This window comes from Salvelinus alpinus, chromosome 19 (assembly GCF_045679555.1).
Source record: "Salvelinus alpinus chromosome 19, SLU_Salpinus.1, whole genome shotgun sequence".
NCBI classification, from domain to species: Eukaryota; Metazoa; Chordata; class Actinopteri; order Salmoniformes; family Salmonidae; genus Salvelinus; species Salvelinus alpinus.
The window spans coordinates 40,239,733-40,251,299 of record NC_092104.1 but is presented as its reverse complement, the minus strand read 5'-3'; the positions used below and the strand labels follow the sequence as shown (position 1 = coordinate 40,251,299).

The following is an 11,567-nucleotide window of genomic DNA, read 5'->3' as shown; positions in this document are numbered from 1 at the left end:
CTGGACAGGGACATAGGAAAGAGCTTTAGGGGGATTCAATTACTCTCTAGATCAGGTATTCCCAAACTGGGGTATGTGCAATACCATCGGGGATACGCCAAAAAAATGTGATTCCCATTTTATTTTTCACGTTTTCAAACAGTACATTTATATTTTCAAATGCTATACATTATACAGGTGAGGTTATTTTCTCGCCTGAGTAGCCTCGTTTCACTGCCAAAAATAAAATTAAACCATCTAGTGTTCAGCGAAACGTCAAATACAGTTAGCCTAGTCAAATAATTAACATGCAATCACATTAACCGTTACTCTCTCGCGGGAAACCTTCACTCTTGCGCAGACATTTAAAAATGAAACATGACAATTTGAAAAATAAGCTATGTGAGTTTTTTGAGCGAGAATAAAGACAACTTTCGAGTAGTAAGAAATGTGTAAAAGCAACAGATACCATTAATAAGAAGGGGCTTTAAGCGTCTTATATGGTGAGCTACCGAGTGGCTAGGACAGGCAAGCCCCATACTATTGTGGAGGACTTCATTCTTCCTGCTGCCGTGGATATGGCTGGGACAATGCTGGGGGAAAAGGCCAAAAAAACTATACAGACAATGCCTTCATCAAATAACACTGTTTCACGACGCATCAGTGACATGGCAGGAGAAGTTTTGAAACAATGACTGCTTCGCATACAAGCCAGTGAATTATATGCGCTACAGCTGGATGAGTCAACAGATGTGGCGGGCCTGGCACTGCTCCTGGTATATGTCCGTTACGTTTATGGGGGGTCAATTAAGGAAGACATCCTCTTCTGCAAACCACTGGAAACCAGGACAACAGGAGAGGATATTTTTAAAGTACTGGACAGCTTTGTGACATCAAATGGACTTTGGTGGTCAAGATGTGTTGGTATCTGTACTGATGGCGCAAAAGCCATGACAGGGAGACATAGTGGAGTGGTAACGCGCGTGCAAGCAATTGCTCCCGACGCCACTTCGGTACACTGCAGCATCCACCGAGAGGCTCCTGCTGCCAAGGGAATGCCTGACAGCTTGAAAGACGTTTTGGACACTACAGTGAATATGGTTAACTTTGTTAAAGCAAGGCCCCTGAACTCTCGTGTATTTTCTGTATTATGAAATTATATGGGCAGCGACCATGTAACGTTTTTACAACATACAGAAGTGCGCTGGTTATCAAGGGGCAAAGAATTGACACGTTTTTTTAAATTGAGAGACGAGCTTAAAGTTTTCTTTACTGACCATCATTTTCACTTGTCTGACCACTTCCATGACGACGAGATTCTCACACGACTGGCCTTTCTGGGTGATGTTTTTTCTCGCCTGAATGATCTGAATCTTGGATTACAGGGACTCTCCGCAACTATATTCAATGTGCGGGACAAAATTGAGGCTATGAATAAGAAGTTGGAGCTCTTTTCTGTCTGCATTAACAAGGACAACACACAGGTCTTTCCATCATTGTATGATTTTCTTGTATGCAAATTAACTCAAGCTTACGGACAATGTCAAATGTTGTATAGCGAAGCACCTGAGTGAGTTGGGTGCGCAATCACGCAGGTACTTTCCCGAAATGGACTACACAAATAACTGGATTCGTTAGCCCTTTCATGCCCTGCCTCCAGTCCACTTACCGATATCTGAACAAGAGAGCCTCATCGAAATTGCAACAAGTGGTTCTGTGAAAATTTAATTTAATCAGTAGCCACTGCCAGATTTCTGAATATTTGAAGGGGTACCGGACTATAAAAAGTTTGCGAACCACTGCTCTAGATGATCACATAAATGGGAGAATATTGATACTGTAACGACTTTCCTCTTCTTCTGATGAGGAGTAAGAGATATCGGACCAATGTGCAGCGTGGTAAGTGTCCATTTTAATATATCAAACTGAACACTACAAAAATACAAAATAACAAAGAGAATGAACAAACGAAAATCGAAACAGTCCCGTATGGTACAGACACAGGAAACAACCACCCACCAAACACAAAGGAAAACAGGCTACCTAAATATGGCTCCCAATCAGAGACAACGACTGACACCTGCCTCTGATTGAGAACCATACTGGGCCAAACACATAGAAATAGAACAACAGAACAAAACATATAAAAACAACATAGAATGCCCACCCCAACTCACGCTCTGACCAAACTAAAATAAAGACATAAAAAAGGAACTAAGGTCAGAACGTGACAGATACATTTATTTTAAACTGTTCCTCAAATCCCAGTGTTAAATCTTAACATCAGCATCTTGTTGAGATGTGGGCAAGCAGTGTTTGTGTGTGTGTGTGTGTGTGTGTGTGTGTGTGTGTGTGTGTGTGTGTGTGTGTGTGTGTGTGTGTGTGTGTGTGTGTGTGTGTGTGTGTGTGTGTGTGTGTGTGTGTGTGTGTGTGTGTGTGTGTGTGTGTGTGTGTGTGTGTGTGTGTGTGAGTGAGACAATAGCTAGACCATCAAATGGACTTCTATTCAGCATCAGCTGAGTCTTGCCAGGAGAGGTATTCATATAGTAATTCAATATTTTGAATAATCTTTTCAAAACGCTTAAGGGCAACTAAATTGCCCTGATAAACCTGACTCATTGATTGAAAAACAAGGGAGAGGGAGCAAGAGAAGGAAACATTCAACGGAGATGGTAATATTTTCTGCCTGTGACGAGTGCCCTCATTATTCTAAAGCCTTTTGTTCCCAGCTCGCTGGCTCTAAATAGCAGTCGCTTAAGGGAATCTGGGCAACTGCTGTCTATACACACAACATATGCAGAAGGCACTGCATGAATATCAGTCAGACTATCCAATGATAGGCCCATCCATTATTATTCCATTGAGTGCTATTAAGGAATAATGGGTAGAGTTGTCTTCTTTGTTAATGTTGCCTTTTGACAAGGCCCTGCATTTAATTAAGTGAATTTACCTGAGAATAAAGGCTTGGTTCAGACAACAGTTGGATCCTTCTGGAAAAATATATCAATGGCTGTGACATTTCCATTTAAAATGTCACTACTGCCTTTCAAAATAAATGGGACAGTGTGGGTTGAATAGATCCGAACCATCTTGTCAACTAAAACCTATTTCCAACAAAGCTTTTGAAAAAGTTATTTGCCCAAACCACAGCAACATTACAAAAAAGTGTGTAGAAGTACTTCAAACCTAATCGAATTCAGAACTTGAAAGGCTATAATCATTTTCAAGGATGAGAAAAAAAGTCCTGTTATGTGGTCTATCACAAATCTATTCCATTCTTGGACTAGCTGTAATGAGCTATACATGAGCTGTATGTCGTGCAGTCAGGGTAGGCAGTGTAGGCAGTGCTTACACTGTGATATTCAAATTTTAAAAGCTGTTATGAAAAGACAAATAGAAAATAAAATGAGATAAAACTGTCATTATGTTTTGTTATTTCATGTTTTTTTATGTGCAAAAAAAAAAACATGCTAAAACTGCCTTAAAACCTCAGGAAAGGCATCGGGGTATGCCAGGGCAGGCAGATTTCCATAAGGGGGCAAGTTATTGTTTTTTTTAATGGGTGTTATACTAAAGACCATCGGCGGCCTGTAGGTTTTTAAGTTTACAATTTATCCTACCATTTCTACCGATCTGCATGCCAGTTATGATTATTTTTCGTGGAACAGTTTCATTTCAATAATAATGTTCTCATTTCTCAAAATCATTGTCATGTGATTAATCATAAAAATCTTAATTAAAATGACAAAAATGTAACTAGTGCGAGAGCACCAGCCTCTGCTATATTGACACATTGAAACACATTGTGATCCAATGGCGGGGGAAAAAATGGCTGCATGTAACTAAGAGATAGCGTATAGGTCAATGCAGCAGTAGGCCTATAACTTCCATCATCAAATACATAGGCCTAAGCCGACAAATAAACAGTAGAAAAAACCCTGATGAAAGTTCACGTTTCTTTCAATCGCATTAATCTATCTACTCTGTCTGCCTCCCTTTCTATCTGTCTTGACTTTAGCTATGCTAGTGAAGTACAACGTATCAAATCATTCAACTGGGTCAAGCCCAAAGCTGTCACTAGCAAACTTGCAACATTGTATCAACTAGCCTATTTTGGGCCCTCAGACTTTCCTGCACCAGTAAGCTCGGGACAGACAGCTGTTTTTTTATGACGTTTCCACTGGATACGGGATCATCAGATCACAATATTTTGCTCTTTCACATCGAGGGTTGGTAATTATCGAGGCCAGGAGAGTGTTGGAAAGATTTTTCAAATACTGTGAGGAACTATTATCATTCTCAATGGATGTTAAAACAAACAGACTTCGTTGACTTACTGTGTGAGGTGAAAAAAAATGAGGGAGAAGCTCACTTTATTAATGGTGGAAGTGATGAGTTAAAGGACAGGTTCACCCATTTTGGATGTAATATTGTTTTTGTGCATCTATGAGTGATGTTCCATCGATTCCTTGGGTAATTTCATGTTTTCATGTGTATCTGAGTTATTGGCGTTCAAGCAGGCAGAAATTCGGCTGGTATGACGTAGCACTCTAAAAATTAGGGGTTCAACAAGGGTTCTTCTAAGATCCTCAAAGTTCTTCGAAGAACCTTAGGGTTCTTGACACTGAAAATTGTCCGGACAAACTTCTCTCTTCAACAAGAGCCCAATCACTTCCCTAGTGTTTCCCAAGATCAAGTATGAAGACATTGCGCATCTGTAGTCAGAACAGGCCTTGCACAAACATTTTCCCCCAGCACATTTTCTGGCTGGCGCCAGCATTGCCTTCTTTGTTGTTTTCCTTACAAATGGGACTTTGGACATGTGTGCGATCCTATCAAAGTAAGTTGCTTATTTTCTGTATATCATGTTGTCATTTCTGCTGTAGCACACCATATGTATGTATGGATCATAATGTATTTACTGTTTTATTAACACGTTTTCAAGTACTGGTGACAAATCATGCATTACGATTCTTGCATAGATTGTAATGGACACATATGATGTGTGTATAATACTTTTTTGAATGTTGTACTGATGATGATGAGCTAATGCTAAGCTATTTGCCAGCTATCTGCAGTGCCATGTTTGTTGACATCATACAATGCATTCTGGTTGTCATGTAAGCGTCTGTCAGACCAAAGATGTTATAACAAGGGATAGACCACTCAACTGACTTATGGTGCTTTCAAGACAACTGTGAATACTAGGTAAAATCATGACGTCAATGACCTTCAGGTCAGAAAGTCGGAGTTCTAGAAAGAGTTCCCAAGTTGGAATTCCGAGTTGGATGACCGGTCAAAGTGATTTTTCCCAGTCAGAGCTAATTTTTCCTGAGTTCCTAGTTGTCTTGAACGCACTGAAGTCGGAACTATGAGATTTCCCAGTTGTTTTGAACTCTGCATCAGATTGTAACTTTGGTACCTCAGGGTTGCCAGCTCAGACCCCCCTTTCCAGGGGTTTTATTTTTATTTAGCGTATAAACTGCTCTTGTGTTTGCCCCGCATTTATTGATAAATCCCCCATCAAAGTAATATTTCCTGCATCATATCCCCCCACGATACCTTCCCCCATTTCTACACCCCATGGACTTGAAAAAAAAACACAAATTAAATGAAGCCCCACTAAAATGTTTTTATCCCTGTTTAGCGTGTCTCGCTACGATTAGGCTAGGCAGTAGGCTTGTATTTGGTGTGATGATCTGTGAGGTGAAAACATTTTATTTGCTTTGTGATTTGTCAAAAACAGTAAACAACTTGTCAAGTAATGTGCTCCAGTTCTTGTATACTGTACACTGTAACAAGTACATTGAGGATTGTAAACTAGTCTAGCTGTTAGGTTGCTCACTTATGTTTTGTTTTTTGTCAGCGCAACCTGTTATTTAGACTGATTTATGGAATGAGTTTGGCTGTGGATGTGTTCTGTGTGATGCTTGGCTATATGAATGTTGGGCTAGCTGTATTGGGTGCAGATGACTGAACTGCTCACTTTTGTGTCTGTGTCTGCAGGTATACAGAGGAGGAGACATACAAAGATATGTCAATTGGTATTGGTATGTTATGCTGATCACATGTACCATCCTCCTCCCTTACCTCTTCAATGAATATCCCATAGGCCTCTACATTATCGACAATGTATGTGTATTAAAACCATTATCAAAACTGTTTTTTTTTCATTCACATTAACCAAGGTATTAACCAAGGTATAAACCAAGGTATGAATTCTGTCCTGTACACGTTTTGTTAATCATCTGTATAATTACTATTTTTTGGATTCACAGACTTCACCCTTCCTACAACTCTGATGAATATAACAGGAAACCTGTTTGATCACCATTCACTGCAAAATCAGTCTGACAATAGATACAGAGAACATCAATACATTAACATCAACACGCCAGAGGAAATACCAATTTGACTTGGGGCTCTGCTCGGAGTTTACGTCATATATATATATTTTTTTATTCTGCTTTGCCACTAAAGTCATACTAAACACTGAGAACTAAAATATTGTGTTATTGTTATGCGTATTATTATTAATAATAATAATGGGGGGGCGGGGGTAGTTCAAAAGGATCTTCGAGGATCCATTAAAAGGGGTTCTTTGAATAATTTATAGGGGTTCCCCCACAGTTTCAATTTGAAGAACCCCTAAAGGATACTCAAGGAAACTTTTCTCTTTAGAGTGTAGCACTGTGATAAATGACATAGCACTGTGATAATGTTTCTCACAAGTGTAGCAGGTTACGAACTCTGCAAACGTTTCCACTCCGAGATTGAGGACAGTAAATTACTGTAACTGATACATTCATTAACATAAATTAATGTACCCAAATTACAGGTTTTAACGGTACATTTACTAGGCCTACCGGTGACATATGTAATATATGCAACAATTCACACAATTAAACAATTATGCACAAGAATTGGCGGGAGACAGCTAAACACATTCCGGAGAGCTGAGTGCATGTATTTTGGGGAGAGAAATGGCATATCTTCGCCACACACCCCACCCCTTCTTCTTGCATAAACATTTTAAATTATACTCAAGACACATTACCTTCACACATATTTTACATGCCCCTCTGTCTTGCTATCTGTAGCACATGTATCTGACGCTGTCTGGCCAGAAATAATATGGCATGCAATACTATTTTTGTCCAGACAGCATCAGATGCATAGACTATACACTTGCGAAAACAGGGGTTGGCTGTTTTGCTCGCACGGATGCTTTATCTGAGATTGATGCGCCTTTTTGTCGGTGCGCGTCTCGGTGAAATAAATGATATACACTACCATCCAAAAGTTTGGGATCACTTAGAAATGTCTTTGTTTTCCATGAAAACATACATGAAATTATATTTTGGAAAAGGAATAGGAAATATAGTCAAGATATTGACAAGGTTATAAATAATTATTTTTAATTGAAATAATAATTGTGTCCTTCAAACTTTGCATTCGTCAAAGAATCGTCCATTTACAGCAATTACAGCCTTGCAGACCTTTGGCATTCTAGTTGTCAATTTGTTGAGATAATGTGAAGAGATTTCACCCCATGCTTCCTGAAGCACCTCCCACAAATTGGATTGGCTTGATGGGCACTTCTCACGTACCAAACGGTCAAGCTGCTCCCACAACAGCTCAATAGGGTTGATGGCCCCTCCATTATAGACAGTATACCAGCTGACTGCTTCTTCCCTAAATAGTTATTGCATAGTGTGGAGCTGTGCTTTGGGTCATTGTCCTGTTGTAGGAGGAAATGGGCTCCAATTAAGCTCCATCCACAGGGTATGGCACGATGTTGCAAAATGGAGTGATGACCTTCCTCTTCAAGATCCCGTTTACCCTGTATAAATTTCCCACTTTACCACCACCAAAGCACCCCCAGACAATCACATTGCCTCCACCATGCTTGACAGATGGCATCAAGCACTCCTCCAGCATATTTTCGTTTTTTCTGCGTCTCACGAATGTTCTTCTTTGTGATCCGAACACCTCAAACTTAGATTAGTCTGTCCATAACACTTTTTTCCAATCTTCCTCCTTCCGGTGTCTGTGTTCTTTTGCCCATCTTAATCTTAATTATTTTTATTGGCCAGTCTGAGATATGGCTTTTTCTTTGCAACTCTGCTTAGAAGGCCAGCATCCCGAAGTCGCCTCTTCACTGTTGACGTTGAGACTGGTGGTTTGCGGGTACTATTTAATAAAGCTGCCAGTTGAGGACTTGTGAGGTGTCTGTTTCTCATACTAGACACTCTAATGTACTTGTCCTCTTGCTCAATTGTGCACTGGGGCCTCCCACTCCTCTTTCTATTCTGGTTAGAGCCAGTTTGCGCTGTTCTGTGAAGGGAGTAGTACACAGCATTGTACGAGATCTTCAGTTTCTTGGCAATTTCTCGCATGGAATAGCCTTCATTTCTCAGAACAAGAATAGACTGACGAGTTTCAGGAGAAAGTTCTTTGTTTCTGTCCATTTTTGATCCTGTAATCGAACCCACAAATGCTGATGCTCCAGATACTCAGCTAGTCTAAAGAAGGCCCGTTTTATTGCTTCTTTAACCAGGACAACATTTTTCAGCTGTGCTAACATAATTATAAAAGGTTTTTCTAATGATCAATTAGCCTTTTAAAATGATAAACTTGGATTAGCTAACAGAACATGCCATTGGAACACAGAAGTGGTGGTTGCTGTTAATGGGCCTCTGTACACCTATGTAGATATTCCATAAAACATCTGCAGTTTCCAGCAACAATAGTCATTTACAACATTAACAATGTCTACACTGTATTTCTGATCAATTTGATGTTATTTTAATTGACAAAAAAATAGCTTTTTTTAAATAATCAAGGACATTTCTAAGTGACCCCAAACTTTTGAACGGTAGTGTATATTTCAGTATTGTATTTGGATGGGCAAGAAGGTGCAGTACGTCGGGCCAGGCCCCCTACGGCCCGCCCATAATCCCCTTCTCCCGGCTGCGGTGCTCCGAAGCACCTCTCACACACATTGCTCTCTCAGATGTAGCCAATGCCGTCACGTAATCGTGTCCTTTCTCACAGGCATTTTAGCAAAGAAGTAGGCTACAAGTGAATGAAGACAGACACATTCGGGACGTAACTGCGCGGGTCCCTCTTATCGAATTCCGAGGCGCATATTGAAGATGTTAGAACTGTCCACGTTTAGCCTACTGTTAGTCAGCCAACAAAAGTAGGCCTGATGAACAGCAAAAGCACTAGCCTATGTCAATCTACTATCCCCCATAGTACAAAAGTTTACCTATTCTGTTGGCCAACTTGTCCTTCTGTGCAATAAATAAATATTCCAAACATACTCTGGGCAAACATATTCTGGGCCAGTTGTGGGATGCGAGAAATCCTAAATGAATACAACCACATGCATAACATTTTGTTATCGTTTAGCTTAAAATGTTCATAACCTATTAGGTCATTTTTTTCACATAAGCGCAGCAATTAGCACATGGCAGAAGGCTATGAGCACGAATGTTAAAAAATGCAATCAATTACCGGGAAAACATTTTGAAGGACCTTATTAGAGCAACATGCTACCGAGGGAAACAAGAGTTTGAATTTCACGGTAATGATTAGAGTACAAGCTCATGTAATCATAGCAACTATGTGGCGTTATTGTATACCTTTGCTGAAAAAGATGAAAGGTTAGCTAGACACCTGGAGACTTCCACAGTGTTTTTGGGTACATCAAACAGAATACAGAATGATTTGATTGAAGCAGTCAGTGATGTGATTCGAAAGGACATCCTCCTAATGCAGGCCCATTTGAAGCGGTAGAAGTAGATGAGACCAAAGATGTTACAAACAAAGCCCAGATCTCTGTCATGTTGCGTTATGTGACTTTGGGGATTTGATGATGTAAGCATGACAAACGAGCTACGGCCTTTGCTGATGATGTATTGGGAGTGTTGGGGAAGTACAACTGCAGCATCCTTGGTCCTCATGTCAATTGAGACTGAGAGACTTTTCAAACTCCAAAGGATTAAATAAGATTTATACAACGCTGTTACCAAGAGGTTCACCCTGTTGTCCTTCATTTACAAGTAAAGGTAGACTTAAATGCAATATTTTTTTTTGCGAGTTAGGCTACTGTTGAATGAACATCGGAATAGTGCTGCTCTCCATTCAGCACCACGGAGTTAACCTGTAGACTATCACATGATAAGACAGCCCCCGAGGCGCTGTCCTTTCAGGTACCTTTATAAAAGATTGTACTTTGTAGCTTACTTCCTCATTTTCACCATTGTCTATACTTTAGTTGCTTTAATATGTATTTCATTTCCTAAAGTAGACTAGCTGTTTATGGTTTGGATTTACGGACAACATCCCTTTGATTTATCAAGCAACATTTTTGTTTTGATGAGACACTTTTTTGACGTTCTGAATGGCATTTTTCAGTCATTTAGATTCTTGACATGATCATTTAGTTAGACCCTTATTAATTACACTTAATTACACTTTTTAATTACAGTTTATTAGGTACACCCATCTATTACTGGGTCAGACCCCACTTCTGCCTACAGAACAGCCGGAATGCTTTGGGGCATTTGCCACACCATCACTCCACCGCCACCAGCCTGTACCGTTGACACCAGACCGGATTTCGCCATGGACTCATGCTGCTTACGCCAAATCCTGACTCTGCCATCAGCATGACGCAACAGGAACCAGGATTTGTCGGACCAGGCAATGTTTTTCCACTCCTCAAATGTTCAGGGTTGGTGATCGCGTACCCGCTGGAGCCACTTCTTCTTGTTTTTAGTTGATAGTAGTGGAAACCAGTGTGATTGTCTGCTGCAATAGCCCATCCTTGACAGGGACCGATGAGTTGGGCATTCCAAGATGCCGTTCTGCACATTACTGCTGTACTGCGCCGTTATTTGCCTGTTTGTGGCCCGCCTATTAGCTTGCCAGATTCTTGCCATTCTCCTTCGACTTCTCTCATCAACGAGCTGTTTTCGCCCACTGGACAGCCGCTAACTGAATGTTTTTTCTTTGCCGCACCATTCTCAAGAAACCCTGCACACTGTCATGTGTGAAAAGGCCAGGCCGTTTCTGAGATATTGGAACTGCCGAGCCTGGTACGGACGATTATACCACACTCAAAGTCAATTAGGTCACTTGTGTTGCACAATTTAATGTTCAGTCGATCAGTAACTGAATGTCTCAATACCTGTCTGCCTGTTCTATATAACAAGCCACTGCCACATGACTCACTGTCTGTAGGAGCAAACTATTTTCGTGAACGGGGGGTGTGCCTAATAAACTGGCCCTGAGTGTATATATGTAGGTGTAATAATATTTGTAAATCCATTGTGAAAGGCTATGGAGTTTGCGGATGAAATGTGTCCATATATTGGTCTTTCAGTGCCACCTATTCGTTGTAACTGTGGATGCTACATCGGTCTATGGCAGAGCTTAGTGTCATTTTGTCAGATCATATCAAATATGTCGCCATCGTAGGCTATCGCTTCTGTATTTTGTCTACATTGGTATTTACATTTGGTGAGAATTGTTTGTCAATCTCAGTTAATAGCCTATGTCACTCTGGTTGTCAGAGC

At 40.5% G+C, this 11,567-nt stretch overlaps 1 protein-coding gene across 2 annotated transcripts in view; it reads right to left on the bottom strand.

Annotated features, from left to right (window-relative positions):
- Nucleotides 1–11,567, bottom strand: part of LOC139545579 (nuclear receptor subfamily 5 group A member 2-like) — a 30,137-nt gene that overhangs the window by 2,640 nt on the left and 15,930 nt on the right. The window lies entirely within an intron of this gene.